Source organism: Pituophis catenifer, unplaced genomic scaffold (assembly GCF_029215685.1).
Source record: "Pituophis catenifer annectens isolate HBS135680 unplaced genomic scaffold, rPitCat1.0.hap2 SCAF_3, whole genome shotgun sequence".
Taxonomy (NCBI): domain Eukaryota; kingdom Metazoa; phylum Chordata; class Lepidosauria; order Squamata; family Colubridae; genus Pituophis; species Pituophis catenifer.
The window spans coordinates 168,588,968-168,608,642 of record NW_027256883.1 but is presented as its reverse complement, the minus strand read 5'-3'; positions in this window follow the sequence as shown (position 1 = coordinate 168,608,642).

Here is a 19,675-nt window from a genome sequence, read left to right as displayed (position 1 = left end):
AGAGACCATTTAAGCTCACACCTACTGCTTCAGTGACTCTATCCAGCCACCTCATTCTCTGCCATCCCGTTCTTCTTTTGCCCTCAGTCGTTCCCAGCATTAGGCTCTTTTCCAGTGTGTCCTTCCTTCTCATTAAATGGTCAAAGTATTTCAGTTTCATCTTCAGGATCTGGCCTTCTAAAGAGCAGTCAGAATTGATCTCCTCTAGGACTGACTGGTTTGATCGCCTTGCAGTCCAAGGGACTTGCAGGAGTCCTCTCCAGCACCATAGTTTAAGAAATATAGACTAATTAAAAAAAATCTCTTTTCAACGGTTATGGAACAAATATGGATGTCTAATACTATAAGTACTTACTTAAGTAAAAGCAGTTTCTGCCTGGAAATATGGGAAGGGTCATGTTTGTTGAGAGCAGGGCCCAAAGAACTGTTAATCCAACCGTGCCCACACATGGTCTCTTTAATTCACCTGCCAGCCTACGATCTCTTCCAGAATATTTTGTTTTGAACAGATGAAGAGAGATTGTTTATGCAGTGAAAAGGGGTAGATATAGAAACTGTATTTTTCCAGCCTCTTGAATTCACCCAACATTGGAACAACAGGAAAGAGGCCCTAGATAGGTAATCTGTGGTGATTGATCATAAAATGAGCTTTTTTGGATCAATCAAAAGGTGAATAATTCAGCATTCTATTCCCGTAAGACCCACATGGGGATTTATGAAAAGCTCCATGAGGGCATAAGCACATCATGTGAAACACAGTGCATGGATCAGAGGCAGGACAGCAAATTTCATGCCAATATATGTTTCTGCCATATGAAAGAGGAATGGATAGCTTTTAAATCACTAGAGTGAAATAACTCTAAGAGTGGAATAATCAAAACCAAGCTACTCCCCATTTAGATTTAACTTCGCATTCACTTTTACTAAGATTAGAAATCAAGGAAATCTAGATTTTCTTAGGCATCTCAGTCTCACTAGATAGGCTGTGTAAAAGTCAGCACATTTTACATGAGTAAGGGAGCAGGTATATTTGATTCTATCCTTAACTATCAGTAGATAGTTGAGTAGATGAGTAGATATATGAACAGAATGTGATCTTACTTATATTCACTAAAATTACTTTCTCTGATGAAAGTAGAAATGAACCTTAGGACACTCTGGTATTTGATTTCATTAAGCGCTTCCTTGCAACAAAAATAAGATACCCAGTGTATAACCTATGAATAGTACAGAAGACATTTGAATGTCTCCCACAGAACCACCTAAACAGAATTATTAGGTTACAATCCACGAGTCTGAGGTTCAGGCGAACCAAGCCCAGAGACCCATAATATCCTATAACTTTATAATACCCTATTGTTCTGAAAACAGATTTTAACCATACAAAGCAAAGTAAATATTCAAAATATATAATTTCTGTTCTAATACTGCAAGTAAAAACTAAGAAACTGAAAAAGGAAGGGAAAAGGAAGAGACTGAATGCATGCATGGAAAATGTAGCAAGATGGTATGAATGCCATATGCTTAAGGTCATTGGGAAAATATTACAGATTGTAAGTGCACTTTGCATATTGATAAGATAATAAAAATGTCACTAATGTCAACTCAGCAAAACAGGTTTGTAGACAGAAGAGATCTTTAAAAAAAAAAAGCATTGCCAGAGAGTTAGTTATCAGCACCTCCTTGTGGTTGATTAGTGAAGCTTCCTGGAAGCACATTTCCATTGTATCAGCTCTCTTCTTGTACAACTATGAGAGCATGAAAACAACACTCAGCAATCAATGCTGACTTGGATAATGGGAGCTTTGACTTTGATTTTTCCATCCCATCCCCCATACAGTTTATATACATACAGGAATCATGACACCAGTCTATTTTAGAAATGATTTATCTGCAAGCCATGATTTGGAAAAAAATAGGATTCCATTTCTTGTTCAGCTATGACATTCCAACATTCCAAACCTAATCCAAAATATAATATAAAGAGTAAGGCTCCAAATGTATGGATTTTTCAGGTTTAAAAATACAGAGCCAACATTAAACAATAAAGTACATAGGCCACAAATTGGTTGTGTTGTGTCCAAACTACTATAACATTTGAACAGAATTAGTTTTTTCTGAAACTCTAATGGTATATAGGAATAGCCTTAGGAGACAGGAGGAAGAGCCGCAGTTTAGATAACAATCTGATAAATAAAATCTGAATTCAAGAGAAAATGCCTTACCAGAGACCTTCCTTAGTTTTGGGGAGAATAAAAGTAAATGAGGGGAGAGGTGCTTCCAGACTTGAAAGATTCTGTTGTTGCAACCTTATAATAAAGAGTGTTGATAGTTAAGGTTGGTGTTTCCAATCTGGATTACCTCAAAAGGCAGACATCAATCTTGCAAATCTCAAAATTCTCTAAACCCCAAAGTTTACCCTGAGCCAGCTTTCTACAATATGGCTGACTTTCAGAGTTTCTGACATATTTGAAAAGTACCAGATTGGAAAAAGATGACTATATTGATTGGTTTAATTATATCAAGTTTCATCTAGTCTTTTGATCACCTTATTTTTCTTTGGAGGGAAGGGAAAAATGCTTATATCCTGTGTAAATGTCATGCTATGAATATATGACATTTTAAAAATTTATCTTCAGATGAATCTCTGTTACAACAGAAGTCCATTTTCTAGCCGTGCTCTACCAGTTTGTTATCTTTAATCCCTGAAGCTTCAATTCACTTTCTTTATGGGTCATAAATGTTCGATAGGAGGCAGCTGATCTATCCTATCTCAAGAGGTGCTTTAGGTTTCCAAGCTTGTCTGCAAGAATTAATTACAAGCTGGCAGATGTTGACTGGCTGCACCATAGTGCTGTTCAGAATAAGAGCTTAATAAGTAAGTAATTAGAGATAATGGACAAAACAGTGTCATTCCAGTTTTCAGAAAGGGAGGGGCAGAGATTACTAATAAGAGGCCTTTGAAAGGTTTTAACTTTGAACAGGTAATTTAAAACTCGAGTCTTTCTTAGACTCCTTTTTCTACCCCCTCCCTGATTCAACTGCATCTTCAAAGTCCATTGCTTGTCACCTTCTTATATGCTTAGACTTTAGGGAAAGGTGTTTCCAGTGTGGTAAATCTATTAAATTTGACTAATTGTTGGATTTTTATAACAGAAAATCAGAGAGCATCTAAAAAAGCATCTAATCATCTATAAAATGAATTTCAACGACTGTAGAAACAGGCTGCAGCATAACAAAATTGACAAAAGTGAAGGAGGTCTGAATATTTTCTGAATGCACAGTATGTTTCTCCCTGCCTGTACACAGAACAGATGTCAGGGTTTTGTTGTTATTGTTTTAAGCATGTGTATTATTATTATTAAGCACAAGTAAATCTGCATTTACTTACAAAGAACAAAAGAAGAAGCAAAGTCTTCTCCAATCAGCAAATTTTTTTCATTGAACAGACAAGAAGCAGCCTAGAATCTGGTCTTGCTGACTTCACCTTCACTTTACAAAATTCATGGGAAACCAGCTTTAATTTAAAAAAAAAAAAACCTAAAAGAATGCAATTGTTCACTTCAATTCTATCAGTTGGTCAATTCTATCAGTTGGCATGAGTGACTGTGCCCTGCGCACAGTCACTCATGCCCTCGTCACATCCCGTCTGGACTACTGCAATGCTCTCTACATGGGGCTCCCCTTGAAGAACACTCGGAGGCTCCAGCTGGTCCAGAATGCGGCTGCGTGGGTGGTTATGGGTGCGACTTGGCGCGCCCATGTAACACCCCTCCTGCGCGAGCTGCACTGGCTCCCATTGGTCTTCCAAGTGCGATTCAAGGTGTTGATCACCACTTTTAAAGCGCTCCATGGCTTAGGACCGGGATACATACGAGACCGCCTTCTGCCATCAACAACCTCCCACCGGCCAATACGCTCCCATAGAGAGGAGCTCCTCAGGGTGCCGTCGGCCAAACAATGCCGACTGGCGACACCCAGGGGGAAAGCCTTCTCTGTGGGGGCACCAGCCCTTTGGAATGAGCTGCCCCTAGAGCTTCGTCTTAGCCCCGACCTGCGTACTTTTCGCCGTGCCCTAAAGACCTTCCTGTTTCAGCAAGCCGGACTGGCCTAATATGACTTTTAAGTGGGTGTATGTGTGTTTTAATTTGAGGGCCAAATTGTATATATTTATTTTTAATTGGTTTTAAATTTTATAAATTCATGTGTTTTAATGTAGCTGTACACTGCCCTGAGTCCCCTGGGAGAAGGGCAGTATAGAAATCCAATAAACTCTAACCACACTGGAACTGGACCAGGGAACTAAATCAGGGTTAGAATCATGATAGTGAGAAGGCAGCAATTATTTCCTTTTTTTTTTTTTCTTGGAAGATATTATATATAAACTAAATGAAAGATCCAAACAAGTAAGTCATGGTTTTAAGAAGCAAAGAGAAAAACCAAAATCAACAAAGAAAAAACAGTTTAATAAACAGCATTTAGTTTATGAAATCCCTGAATACTAAGGTCATGGCAATGAGGGAGAAAATATTAGTTCCTCTGTGAAATGTCAGCGCATTGCCTAGATACCAAGGGCAGATTTACTTGGGAAAATTGTACCTTGACAATTCAAGCAAACACATTTTGCAACAGTGGAGGAAATTGCAGCCTGTCTTTACTAGACCCTAATTATAGCTGCTCTCTTTGGTATGGGAAAAGATAAATGCCCTATTGAGCTCATGAGACCAAAATGTGATTCTATACATCATTGAGCATTGTGTCAAGTCTCCTTTCCCACTGGGTTTGTTGCAGTGCATATGGTTCTGCACATGGGAAGCGTTCACCTCATAAAATTGGGAGTATTGGATACCCTTCAGAAGGCATCATTCCAACGAGGCACAAGAAACTAGGAAGTAATTAGATAGCACATTTATGAGAATGCAAGTTTTCAAAGGCAGGAATTCAATGGGTGCCAATAATGGGAACATTTGGCAAAAGTCCATTAATTAGCATTGGTCTGTTACCCTTAATATAGGGAAGCCAAACTTCAAGGACTAAGATGAGCATCCCTTCTTCCTGAGAGTTGGCATTGGGGAAATGGCCCTAAGTGCAGAGTAAACTAGCAATTGCCTGCTACTGTTAGGTGCTAAAAATGATGGAACAAGTAATATAGTATAGCTTTGCTGTGACATTTTCTTGGCAATGTTCAGAGAGAAATGTAAATTCTTGCTTTTTACCCACCTAATTTTTAAAACTGTAATAATTATAATTGACATGTTTCTATCTTACCAATAACTCCTGAAAATATATCCCTTGAATGACCAACAACTAAGCTGAGCAATTTACACAGTTACTTTCACAAGGAAATAACAAATCAAAATTCTGCAAAGGTTCTAATTTCTCCTTACTTACTTTTTCCCCAATTCTTGCCAGTCTGTTTCAAATGTGTGTATTCTGAATTATGCAAAACCTAAAAGTTACACTGAGAAAATATTGTCTCTATGAAGAAGAAAATACAGACATCTATAATAGACTTGGAAAAAGCATGCCTACAAAAATATTTAAAAGGCAATGATTGGGGCCCAGCTTATAAAAAGTTACAAATGCAGACTTGAATAAATGGTTATGTATCTCTATGTATAAATATTTCTTAAAATATTTCTTAATATTTCTTAAAATATCTAATTTTTAATGAAAAAAGCAACATTGATTGTTTGCAATCAACAGATATTTCTTACCAGATTCCTTAATGCCTTCAACAAAGACAGCTTCTACACTAGAAAAGGTGGGCTACATTCAGAGATGTATCTGACTTGAAAACAGCTCTTGTTGAATGGAATAGAAGAGTCAAACATCAGCACAGGAAATGTTTGATGGTATTAACCCACAAACTGTTTGATGATGATGCTTATGTCATAAAATGTTTTATAAAATTTGTCAAATTTCAATTCAACAGGAATCATGGTCCTAGATTTTGAATACATTCTGTAAGCTCTAGCTCATTTGACTAGCTTGGTTCAAAACGTTTTGCCCTATGGTGCACGGTTTCACCCAGTTAAAGGTTACAGGAAAGAGTTTTAGTAATATATATATTAAAATATCAGATAAACACCCCCCACCAAAAAAAACCCCTATTACTCTGAATAACTCCAAGATTCCAGAATCCAAAACAGCAGTCATCATGTATAGATGACTGCTGTTTTAGATTCTGAAATCTTGGACATTTGCATCATTTCCAGCAATGTGCAAAATTACTGGATTAATTTAAGAACAGAAGAGAATAACAGAGTTGGAAGGGATCTTGGAGGTCTTTTAGTCCAACCCTCTGCTCAAGCAGGAGTCCCAATACCAATACAGATAAATGGCTGTCCAATCTCTTCTTAAAAACCTCCAGTGATGGACCACCCATAACTTCTGGAGACACCTCGTTCCACTGGTTAATTGTTCTAAATGTCAGGAAATTTCTCCTTAGTTCTAGGTTGGATCTCTCCTTGATTAGTTTCCATCCATTGCTTCTAATCCTGACTTCTGGTGCTTTGGAAAATAGGTTGACCCCCTCTTCTTTGTGGCAGCCTCTCACCTCTTGGAACACTGCCACCCTTTGTTAATCTGATTCCCTCTTAAAAGTTCCAGCATCTTAAAATGGCATGGATAATGACCAATGACATGTTCAAGGTCATCAGATTAAAGAGAGCTAAACTAGATCAATATCTGATTAATCTGTGAATGATCATTTTATATGTTTTTTATCATATAAAAATAATTTATATGATAAAGCCTAGAAACTAGTGAATGGGATTTCACTGAACTATGGCTGTATAAAGATCTTGATTTACGTAGGAAAAAACCTGGCTGAGAGAAAAATACATACATACATACATACATACATACATACATACATACTGTACATACATACACACACACACGTGTGTGTGTGTGTGTGTGTGTGTGTGTGTATCTCCTCCCTGTAAAGCCTAGAAAAAAAAAGCCTAGTAACTAGTGGATTGGGATTTCACTGAACTAGAGCTGCAGAAAAATCTTGGTTTACATAGGAAGAACCTGGCTAAAGAGAAATACACATAAAGACCTACGAAAAGAAAAGAAAACAAGTGTGTGTGTGTGTGTGTGTGTGTGTGTGTGTGTGTATCTCCTCCCTGTAAAGCCTAGAAAAAAAAAGCCTAGTAACTAGTGGATTGGGATTTCACTGAACTAGAGCTGCAGAAAAATCTTGGTTTACATAGGAAGAACCTGGCTAAAGAGAAATACACATAAAGACCTACGAAAAGAAAAGAAAACAAGTGTGTGTGTGTGTGTGTGTGTGTGTGTGTGTGTGTGTGTGTGTGTGTGTGTGTATCTCCTCCCTGTAAAGCCTAGAAAAAAAAAGCCTAGTAACTAGTGGATTGCGATTTCACTGAACTAGAGCTGCAGAAAAATCTTGGTTTACATAGGAAGAACCTGGCTAAAGAGAAATACACATAAAGACCTACGAAAAGAAAAGAAAACAAGTGTGTGTGTGTGTGTGTGTGTGTGTGTGTGTGTGTGTTTTGTGAGCCAGATAGAGAGTTTGAAAGATTATAGTGGCGTTATAAAAAGAGCCGAGGTGGCGCAGTGGTTAAAGTGCAGTACTGCAGGCTACTTCAGCTGACTGCTGGCTGCAGTTCAGCAGTTCAAATCTCACCGGCTCAAGGTTAACTCAGCCTTCCATCCTTCTGAGGTGGGTAAAATGAGGACCCAGATTGTTAGGGGCAATAGACTGACTCTGTAAACCACTTAGAGGGGGCTGTAAAAGCACTATGAAGAGGTATATAAGTCTAAGTGCTATAGTGCTATTGCTATAAATATATATAAAGTGTTCTTGTCCTACATTTTTATTTAACTTGTTTTCTACTTATTTTGCTGGTATGAATTAGAAAGTTATATATAAAAACTGTATGGAATAAATAAAAGAATATATCATTTCTGTCATTTGATTTGTGTTATGGTTTCTGGATGCCATTTTTAGTCCAGGAATCAATACAGCTACAGTACAGTAAATTATAGGTATTAGGCATGCACGTTCAATACACTTCCTACTCTCCAAAGCCTGCCCAAAAATATTTAGAAAAAGCAAAGATCCTTTCTGATGTAAAAATGCTCTTTTGTTACTATCCATTTCCCTCAACATATCAATACTGTTAGATCAGGCGCAGGAAATGAAGACGTGACCAGCTCGATACATTTAGTAACTTTATTAGCTACAGTAACAAGACAAGACAAGACTGACTGCGCGCTGCCGGGGCTCTCCTTATATTTGCTCCGGCAGTCGCACCGCCCCTGACAGAGATTCAAACTTTCCCGCCCGATGGCTGGCAGCCAATCCAGGCAGATGTCCTTATAAGGACATAACACTCCTCCCCTCTTAGTCCGGGAACAGTCAATGCTCATTAATAAACGTCACGTAATCACGCAGGTACGTAGGACGCCTCGGCACCCTAGTTGACCTGCGCAGTCTCACTTCTTCCTCGTCCCCGACCTGGACGGACGGGGCTCCTGTGTCTCCTGGTTCCCTCCCCGGAACCGGGCTCGGTTCGGCTGGCGAGTGTGCGGGGTCACCCTCAGTGCCTCCGGCCAGACCGCAGACCTTGGATGGCTGGTTCTGGTGGTCTTCCTCCTGGCCTGTGGATCTATCGTCTCGTCGAGGTTGCTCGGTTCCGACCCGGGAAGAGCGTCTGAGTCTCGGTAAGCCCCAGGCTGTCACTTGCTCCTCCCCGGTCTCCTGGGCGCTGCGGTTCGGCTGCGGTTCGGTTTGTTGTCGTCTGGGGGGTGGTTCGGATCGGTGCCCTCGGGTCCAGTCTGCCAGCGGTGGGTGGTGTTGGCTCGTGTCGTGCTGTCCGACCTCGCAGGGGTGGCGCAGGTCCCCTTGGTCAGGCTGGCGTTGGCCTACCCCGTCGGGTCGGCGGTGGTCAACCTGGTCAGGATGTCGTTGTGGGGCTACCTCTGCGGGTCGGCGGAGGTCTCCCCTGCTGGGGTGGTGCAGGTCTCCCTGGCCGGGTTGTTTTCGGCTTTCCCTTCGCCCTAGTCCCTGGTCTACCGCCGGTTGGTGACTGGGGTCATCTGGGTTGGGTTGTTGTTGCCGGGTTGTCTTCTGTGCTGGGCGGGGGTCCCTCTTGCCAGGGAGTCATGTGCCACCCTCACCCATGGGCTGTGGTGTGCCCATCTTGGATGGTTCCTGGTCTACTCGCCTGGAGTGGAGGTCTCCCTGGCAGGGCTGGCGTAGGTTGCCTTCACTGGCGGGGTGCAATGCTTCCACTCTGGGCAGGTCCCGGTCTACTCGTGAGCTGGTTTGGTAGTCCCTTGCCCTGTCGTGCCGGGTGCCCACCTCGCTTGGTTGGTGTTGCCATCCCCCATGCGGCTGGCCCCGGTCTACCGCTCTGGACTGTCGATGTGATAGTGCCTGGTAGTGTGCTTGGCCGGCCTCGTCGGGGTGGCGGTGGTCTGCCTCGCAGGGGTGTGGTAGGCCTACCTTGTCGGGGTGGCGTAGGCCTACCTCGCAGGGGTGTTGTAGCCCTACCTTGCCGGGGTGTTGCAGGCCTACCTCGTCGGGGTGTTGCAGGCCTATCTCTTCGGGGTGTTGTAGGCCTCCCTCGTCAGGCTGGTTTTCTTGCGCTCCCCCCCCCATCTTTTCTGGAACTTGTCGATGTGACGTCTACAGACCTGTCCATCTTCCAGCTCCACGGTGTAGGACTTCGGGCCGGTTGTGCTGTCTATCTTCCCCTTCAGCCACTTAGGAGAGCCGTTGAAGTTTAGCGCGAAAACTGAATCTCCCTTGCTGAAGGCGCGAAGTGGGCGGCTGGCCGTTGCGGTCACTTCTGGGCTGTATTGGGGGTGCAGCCGGTCCAATGGTGACCTCAGCCTTCTGCCCATCAACAGTTCGGCCGGGCTCTTGTGGGTGGTGGCATGCGGCGTGATGTGCTGGGTGAGGAGGAAGTTGTCTATCCTTTCCTGCCAGTCTCCCGTGCCCATCTTAGTGAGTGCCTCCTTGGTGAGTCTCACCATTCATTCCGCTTGTCCATTCCCAGCCGGCCTGTATGGGGCGGACAGGGCATGGCAGATGCCCAGTCCTGCCAGGAATGCCTCCATGGCCAGGGATGTGAGTTGGGGGCCGTTGTCGGAGACCAGCACATCCGGTAGTCCATGGGTGGCGAAAAGGCGGCGTAGGGCCTGGATCGTCGCTTCCGTTGTGGTAGATGCCATGGGTACCACCTCGAGCCACTTGGAGAAGGCATCTACCACGATGAGGTGTCCCCCTTGCATCGGACCCGCGAAGTCAATATGGATCCTCGACCAGGGGTTGCTGGGGGTCTCCCACTTCGCTGTTTCGGTTTGTGGCGGCGCTGGGCGTACTTCTTGGCACCGGTCACATCTGGAGACCCACTCTTCGATGTATCTGTCCAGTGAGGGCCACCAGACGTAACTCCGTGCCAGGGCCTTCATGCGGACGATGCCTGGGTGCCCTTTATGTAAAGTCTCTAGCGTCCACCATTGCAGAGTGCTTGGGATCAGCACCCTGTCTCCCCATAGCAAACAGCCCTTCATGGTGGACAGCTCCTTCTGCTTCCTGGCGAATGGGCTGAACTTCTCCTCCGTCTTCTCAGATGGCCACCCCCTGAGGATCCAGGACTTCACTTGGCGGAGTATGGGGTCCTTTTGGGTGTGGACGGCCACATCTGCAGACAAGACTGGATAGCTGGCGTCGTCATCTATGTGGAATAGGTGGAGCGTGGGGGCTGGGTCTTCTACAGGATCCTTCAATGGGCATCTGCTCAGCACGTCGGCGTTTCCTATGGCTGTGCCTGGCTGGTGCACGAGCCTGTAGGAGTAGCCAGCTAGGAAGATGGCCCATCTCGTCATCCGCGGGGACATGAAGTTCGGGGTGGGTTGGTCGCCTGCGAGGAGCCCCAGGAGTGGCTTGTGATCGGTGACTATGGTGAAACTCCTCCCGTAGAGATACTCGTGGAATCGTTTCACTCCTGCAACGATGGCCAGGGCTTCTTTGTCCAGCTGACTGTAGTTGCATTCCGCGCCGGACATGGTTTTAGAGAAATATGCTATTGGGGCTTCGGTGCCGTTGGGCAGTTTGTGGCTGAGGACTGCCCCCACCCCGTATGGCGACGCGTCACAAGTCAGCTTGATGGGGAGCGTCTCGTTGTACTGGATGAGGACGCTTTTGGAAGTTAAAAGTCCTTTTACGGCTCGGAATGCTGCTTCCTCTTCTTGGCCCCACTTCCAGGAAGCCGCTTTCCCCAGCAGGCGGTGGAGTGGCTCAGCAACTGTGGCTTTCTGTTTGAGAAATATGGCATAGAAGTTAAGCAACCCAAGGAATGCCTGAAGTTCCGTTTTGTTTTTTGGGCTCGGAGCTTCATGGATTGCTTTCACTTTTGATTTGGTGGGGTGGATGCCAGTGCTATCTATGAGATAGCCCAGGAACTCGACTTCCTGTACTCCTAGGATGCACTTATCTCTCCTGACCCTCAAGCCCTTGACCTTGAATCGCTGCAGGACAAGCCTGAGCCTTTCAAGGAGTTGTGCCTGTGACTCTCCGGAGATTAGTACATCGTCAAAGTAAGGCACCACCCCTGGAACGCCTTGGAGGAGGCGTTCCATCATAGATTAGAAAATGCCGGGGGCAGCGCTGACTCCAAATTGGAGATGGTTGCATTTGAATGGCCCCCTGTGCATGACAATTGTTTGTGCCTCTGCCGTTTTTTCGTCCACTGGCAGTTGCTGGTAAGCCTGGGCCAGGTCCAGTTTCGCAAAAATTGAGCCAGTTCCCAGGGAATGCAGCAGATGTTGCACCACTGGGACTTGGTATGCACTCTGTGCCAACGCCTTGTTGATGGTACAACGGTAGTTGGCGCAGATGCGCACAGACCCATCATGCTTCAGTGGGGTCACAATGGGGGTTTCCCATGAAGCATGATCGATCGGTTCCAGGACGCCCTGGTCGATCAGCTTATCCAGCTGCTCGTCTACTTTCGGCTGCAGAGCAAATGGAACTCGGCGGGGCTTTAGCCTAATTGGGGTGATTCCCTTGTCCAGATTAAACGAGATTGGCCTTCCCACAAATTTCCCCAGCTTACCATCGAAGACTTCTTTGAACTCTTCGATGAGGTTGTCGAGTTCATCCCTGCGGATTTGGTGGATGCCTCCGATGGATAGCCCCAGCGGCTTAAACCACTCCACTCCTAGCAGGTTCAGTCGGCTGTTCTCCACGACTGTGATGGGAAGCTTGCCTTGGAATTCCTTGAAGGTGATGTGGAGGGTGGTTCTGCCCAGGACTCCGATGGGGGTTCCGCTGAAATCCACGAGCCTCGACTTCAGGGGTTTCAGCTGGGTCTTTTCGCAGGATGGCTTTAGGCGCTTCAGATGCTGCCAGTCCATGATGGAGTAGATGGACCCGGAGTCTACTTCCATTTTGCACGGTGACCCCTCTGCCAGCAGTGTCACGTTGAACTTAGTGGCACCCTCATCGTTTGTGTGGGCGATGGTAGTCTGGTGCACTGCTCTGCTGTGGGGATATTCCTCATCTCCGCGCCTGGACTGGTTCGAGGACCGTTTGGATGTCCTCTGGGTTTCTCTGCGGTTTTCGCGGAATCTTGGCCTGGGTGGTTCCGGGGCTGGATCTGCTGCTCTGCATGCCTCGGCTATGTGTCCTCTCTTCAGACAGCGGCGGCAGGTTGCGTCCCTCCATCTGCAGGTTGCCCTGGGGTGGTCGCCTTTGCAGCTGCCACAGCGTTCCCCCCGGTCGCCATGTTGGGGGTTTTCCCGCCTGGGAGGGCAGGAAACCTTGTGGACGTCCATTTCCTCATCGGACTCTGATGGCATGGTCGAGTCATCTGATGAGTTCGGGCCGGACTTGTGGATCTTGTGGATCCCTCTGGCCTTTACCATCGCGGCGGCTGCTTTTTCGGACATCTCGGTGGCTGTGGCTTCTTCGAGGACTTCCTTGAGTGGGATCCTCTTGCGGCTCAGGAACTTCTTCTGGAGACCCACATCCCACATTCTGAAAACAATGCGGTCCCGGATGGCATTGTTCACGTTGTCGAATTCGCAATTGGCAGCGATTTGGCGAAGCGCTGCCACAAATTCTTTGATGGATTCACCTTCCCGTTGATTCCTCTGTTGGAAAGTGAATCTGTTGGCGATCAGGGTGCCTGTGGGTGCGTAGTGTTCCTGTAGGACTTCCTGCAGGTCATTCCAGGACATCTCCTCAATGTCCCTGGGCACCACGAGGTCAATGGCCATTTCCAGGACGTCGGACCCACAGTGAGCCAAGAATAGGGCTCTCTTGCGCTCGTCGTCGAGGTTCTGGTATCCGTTCCCTCGAAGGAATTGCCGGAATCTGACCATGTACGACCTCCATTTCTCTCGTGCTGGGTCGAATGGGTTCAGCGAGGCAATCGGTGCTTGCGGGTTTGCCATTCTGAAGGCAGCTGCGGTTGAGTGACTTCAGCTCGGTTGGGGCGATCGTGCCACGAGTCTTGCTCAGGTTCTCTTCTCTAGTCCTTCGTCGCCAGTGTTAGATCAGGCACAGGAAATGAAGACGTGACCAGCTCGATACATTTAGTAACTTTATTAGCTACAGTAACAAGACAAGACAAGACTGACTGCGCGCTGCCGGAGCTCTCTCCTTATATTTGCTCCGGCAGTCGCACCGCCCCTGACAGAGATTCAAACTTTCCCGCCCGATGGCTGGCAGCCAATCCGGGCGGATGTCCTTATAAGGACATAACAAATACCCTGATCTTAACTGTTCCAAGGTGGGTGGGGGGGGAGTTCTGGCAGGGAGAGTGAACAAGTTTATATTTTCAGTTAGTAACAATAGTACATCGCTTTAAGGGGTGAACAGCAGTGGAAGGCTATAGCACAGGAGTGCTCTCTTCTTGATTAAGTTCTCACCATGGCTGTAACTTTTAAAGTTACTTAAAGGAAGGACTGAGGCTGCCTTTTGCATATACATACACCTTTCTGTTCTTCAGTGCTATATTCACTGACCTCTTTCAGAAAGATGATTGATTTTAAATACATTAATTAAACACAAAGCAAGCATTTATTGCAACTAGTTCAACGTTGGTCTTAGTTCATCACGGGAAAGCTGAAGGTTGATTTCTATGATCCATAAGCTAAGTATTTTTAAGAATTCCCCCTCTCCTCCCCCCACTTGTTATATTCAGTTAATCAGTTTGCTGTTTCCCCAGCTGATAATAAAAGGGGGGCTCTGCTGTCTTTTCTTAGGGTTCATTGAGCTGTCTACCACTGTATGAAGACAATAATTTTAAAAGGAATTAAAAAGAGAATGAGAAGTGTTTGTTCTGTTCCTCTGAGTTTGCAGTGGGATAATTTTGAAACCTGGAAAATGTTTATCAGAGCAAAAAGTGGAATGAGTGTTTGTACTTCAGATAATAATATTTAATGGCAAAGCATCTTCCTGGATAAATTATTTTGAAATATGAAAGATTATTTCTGACATGTAGATTGGAATTTGACAGTCCCGATTGATATGTTGATATACCGTTAAGTTTGCTGCAGTGTTTCTGAAATCACAGCAAAACTAAAGCTGTCACTTGAAGCATTGAAATTCTGCAGAAATCATGAGTATTCTACTCTCCCACCCATGGGAAATCACTGGGTTTTTGACTCCCATCACCCCTTTAGATATTCCGTGATCATAATGTTGTTCTCAGATTTTTTTGGTGTTGACAGAAGTAAAGATTATGAAATCAATTGTGTTCAGCTTCAAACTAAACTCTTTTGAGAATTAGGGAGTAGAAATGATGACAGTGCAATAGTAGCCAAAGAAAATAAAAGTTCAGTTCTCTTCAGGAATTTGACCAGACTCCAACTATTCTAAGAGGGCATTGTTAAATTGTATCAATAGATAGGGTTTTTAAAATGTGATATCCATTTTCTTGAGCTGTAGGGGGAAAATTCATGGTTTTGGCGGGAAAAAAATTAGTCTATGGACATACCTGATTGAAGGACTAATTTTTATATGACCATGAAGTCTTTAAAGTGACCCCACTTGCACCAGAGAATTGGACAGCTATAGGAGAAAAAACTTGATATGTCTCCTTTGTCATTTTTCAGGCTCTTTGCCTCAGTTCACTCACACTGTGCTAGGACATTATAAGAAAACAAAAATTATAAAAACCAGATGAGCAGGTTTCTTGGTTGCAGGAACTATCGGTACTTTAATTTTTTTTCTAAAAGTTTACAATCCCCAGCTGGACCTTGATGCAAACAACACATACTTAAGTAGTTTTTGATAATTAATTTATTATAAGTTACTGACACAGGTAAAAAATTCACAATTCAAATATTCTCTCTTAATGACTCTAATATTATTTTCATTTCTATAATATATGGTAAATTACTGAGGAAAAGTAGTTTCCAGTAATTATGCTACTGTTTTGGAGAGTTAAATTATGTTATAGTAGTTGATTTGCTGCAAAACACCAGTAGATCTATTTTCCTCCCTCCTATCTATCACTTGCCCTTAGGTTAAAAACAAAAACAAAAAAACTCTGCCCCAACTGTTGTAGAACAGATAAAGCATCAGTAGATGGCATCATTGTGTTATAAGCAGGGTTTTTTTTTTTCTGTTTTCTCTTGTTGACAACTTTATTTAGTAATTTTCTCTTGTTGGCAACTTTATCTCTACTATGTTCATTTTCATATTTCGTAGTCTTACTTTATAATCTGGGATAACTTTGTACTTGGGTGATAGTTTGCTAACATTGAAGGAAGTGTACACAACTTTTTTTTAGGCCAGTTTATTTGGATCTTCAAGTGACATTACCAGGGTCGCAATCCAAAAAGTAAATGGAATAAAGAGAAAGAAGAAAGAATTTCCCTGGCTGGGGAGAGAATTTGTCTGGCTGGGGAATTTTGGGAGTTGAAGTCCACAAGTCTTAAAGTTGCCAATGTTGGACAGCCCTGATTTAGAAAATGGTTCGTGAAGATGCTGCTCAGGGCCAGTTCTGTCCACCTTCTTCATTGTCCCCATATTCCGGATGATGATTAAATACTGCCTCTCCAAACTGCCTCTCCAAATCCTTTTACAAAGACAGATGAATCATATCTATGGGTTGTTCCTGTTATGAGGAACAACTTCATCTTCTTGCACCTCTTCATCCCTTTCCATCACACAGCATGGAATTAGTTCCTTCTTTCAGACTATTATTCAACAATGCATTAGTGGATTTTTCCATTGTGTATCTTACTTAATAGCCATGTACCCAGACAATTCATTGTATGGTGCAATGATCTTTATTTTGCAACACTTTCTTCTTGGATGTGTTCAAGTCACCCTTCTCGTGTGGTCAGAAAGGAATAGAATAGGCAAATCATTTTTCAACTTTGATAAAAGACAAAGTAATTGATAGCTAACTCCATTACTCTTTACCTCCCTTACTGAGATTTCCTTCAAAGGAAATGTTATGTTGCTCTCTGCTATTTAAAATCCATGCTGTTCGTTTTTCTTTGGCCATTATTCAAATGCCTTGGTTCTGCCTTTCCAGTTTTGTTCTAGAAAAGGTAGCCAAGCTAAAAGACTTGTGAAATCCTAGTACAAAAGGTGTGTCATTGCTGATGCTTCCTTGACACTTTTAATACTTTAAATTAAGGAAACTGCTGTGCTTTCTCCACTAATTTAATTAAAGGGAAATCCCCAGGGAGGTTCCAGGATCTGCATGTGATTGTAACTCTGCATCCTGCCAGTAAATAGTATGGAGAAATTCATACTGATTACTGGTCTAAATCCTTAGTTGGAAAACATAGACGGTTTGTAAAGTGTAGCTGCCTTTCTGGCAAATTAAGACCAAAGGTGCACAGGTCTGCAGTTTCTGTGAAAATTTTCCATTGCACTTTTCTTCATCCTGATGTCTGTGGAGTTCATATCTGTGCATGTCTGTTTGCGTGTGCATATGCAAACATAACACCAGACCCAGTCAGAGGTTCGAGTCCAGATAGCAATTTAGCCTGAGCATCATGCTCAAGAGAAAGCTCAATTTTAAAACACTATATTTTAAAATGTTCAAATAATAGGAGGGGGGGTCTTTTTTATTATTTGGTCATGTCTTGATTTCATGCATTATTATATTTCATTTTTATTATAGTTAGGAGAGCTGGAAGTCATTTGGACCCCTATAAACCTGAAAGGGCCTGCACAGAGCATCTAGCAATATACAGGTAGTCCTCGACTTACAACAGTTTGCTTAGTGACCATCCAAAGTTTCAATGGCACTGAAAAAAGTGACTTGTGACCATTTTTTACATTTATGACCACTGCAGCATCCCCAGGGTCATGTGATTTACAGATTCTTTACAACTGACTCACATTTATGACGGTTGCAATGTCCCACGGTCATATGATCCCCTTTTGCGACTTTCTGACTGGCAAAGTCAATGGGCACATCAAATTCACTTAACACTCCTGTTACTAATTTAACAACTGCAGTGATTCACTTAACAAATGTGGCAAGAAAAGTCATAAAATGGGGCAAAACTCACATAACAAATTTCTCACTTGGCAACATAAATTTTGGGCTCAATTGTGGTCATAAATTGAGGATTACCTGTAGTTGTAAGGGTTAATTTAAATTTCCACATATTCAAACAGAGTGGCTCCAGTTTCTGTCAAACTAACTTCCTCTTTCTGCAGTCAAGGTTATCCCAACCTCTAAGTGTATCACTAAGGAGAACCCGGTGGCTACATTGAAAAGGAAAATGCAGAAAAAATGAGTTTGTGTGTATATATAATATGCTTAATATTTTTTTTCATTTTGCACAGTTCCAACATCAGCATAAAAAGATTTTGGAACATGGCTATCAAATGCCATGCAGTAGCCTATAATTCCATTCTCAACTATGCTGGCTAAAGTTGGGATGCTAAATAGTCACTCCAAGGACAAATTGTTTGATTTTTCTCTTGGTACAATGAATGATTCTGCTTGAGGAGTTTGAAATTATTTATAGAGCACTACAAAGTATAAAGTTTAGATCAGTGGTGGGTTTCAAAAATTTTTACTACCGGTTCTGTGGGTGTGGTTTGGTAGGCATGGCATGGCATGGCTTGGTGGGTATGGCTTGGTGGGCATGGCAGGGGAAAGATACTGTAAAATCTCCATTTCCACCCCACTCCAGGGGAAGGTTACTGCAAAATCCCCATTTCCTCCTGATCAGCTGGGACTTGGGAGGCAGAGAATAGATGAGGGCGGGATCAGTCAGAATTTTTACTACCAGTTCTCCGAACTACTCAAAATTTCCATTACCGGTTCTCCAGAACTGGTCAGAACCTGCTGAAACTCACCTTTGGTTTAGATCTAAGATAGTGGGATGATGGGATGCTAACAAGGAAGCTTATGTTTCTTTGTGGATGCAAACAATCACCACAGTGTACATTCACACTTCCTGGCATAAAATTGCTCTCTTCCATATCAATGCCTGTGATCTTTGGTATGGTATCTATATGCAAAACAATGTTGCATACAGTGTTATATGCAACACTGTGCAGACCAGATAATCTTTAAACAACGTTAGCATTGTCTCATAATTCATCTCTTTCCTTATATTTATAAGTAGGCCTTTCTTCACTTGTGTTTAATTGTTACAGAAACATGTGCCGGCAATTCTTTCCCCCCCAAAAAATGTCTTCATAAATTGCTCTCATATCATAATGAGATATTAAGCTGTTAGCTATCTATTAAGCTGTTAGCTGAGCTGTTCTTTAACGAAGTTGTGTTGTCCATTGTATGTAAGCAACACAGCACTGTAGTTTTGTCGTAGGTATATAGTCTGGAGTGCTCTTCCAACTATTTGAATGGTATTAAAGTCAGCTTAACAGTTTGAAAGTATGCAAATGCAAGTAGATAAATAGATATCACTGGGAAGGTAAACGGCATTCCATGCCCCTCAGGGTATAGTCATGTTGGTCACATGTACTGGCTCCCTCGACTAGGAAATGGAGATGAGTACCACCTCCCAGAATCGGTCACGAATGGACAGTGAAAAACTTTTACCTTTTTTAAAGTCAAGGAACTTGCAGGGAGGCAAGTGAGATCAGCATCTAATGTCTCTTTATACTGGCATGAGCATAAACACTGCCCTGTTTTGATTCTGAGAACTCTTTACCAGTGCCATTCTGGATAGCAGAATGCCACCTTGTATACCATCTGTAGGATGGGGGAAGGGCTGTTCAGTGAGAAAAAAAGAGACCTTCCTCCTTTTCCAGCTAGCTTTTGCCACTCTGTGGATTATCTATAAACTACATCTGATTCTCATGATAGGAAATCTTCTTGTGTCATATCTGTCATGGGACATTGGCGATCATGTTAGCGATCCTGGTTTTGTCCAAACCAGTCCCTTAGATTTTGACGCCATGACGTTCTTCTTCTGCCTGGACCTCGTTTGCCTTCAATCTTTCCCTGGAGGACTAAGTGAAGTATGCCGTATTTTTTCGGGTGTCGCATCACATGTCCGAAATATTCTAACTTTCACTTTTTAATGGTTTTGATGATTTCCCTTGGCTTTCCCAGGCGGCTTATCACCTCCTCATTTCTGATTTTGTCAATCCAGCTTATACATAACAACCACCGGTAAATCCACATTTCAAATGCTTTTAGTCTCTTCAAGTGGCTTTCTGTCAGAGATCAACTCT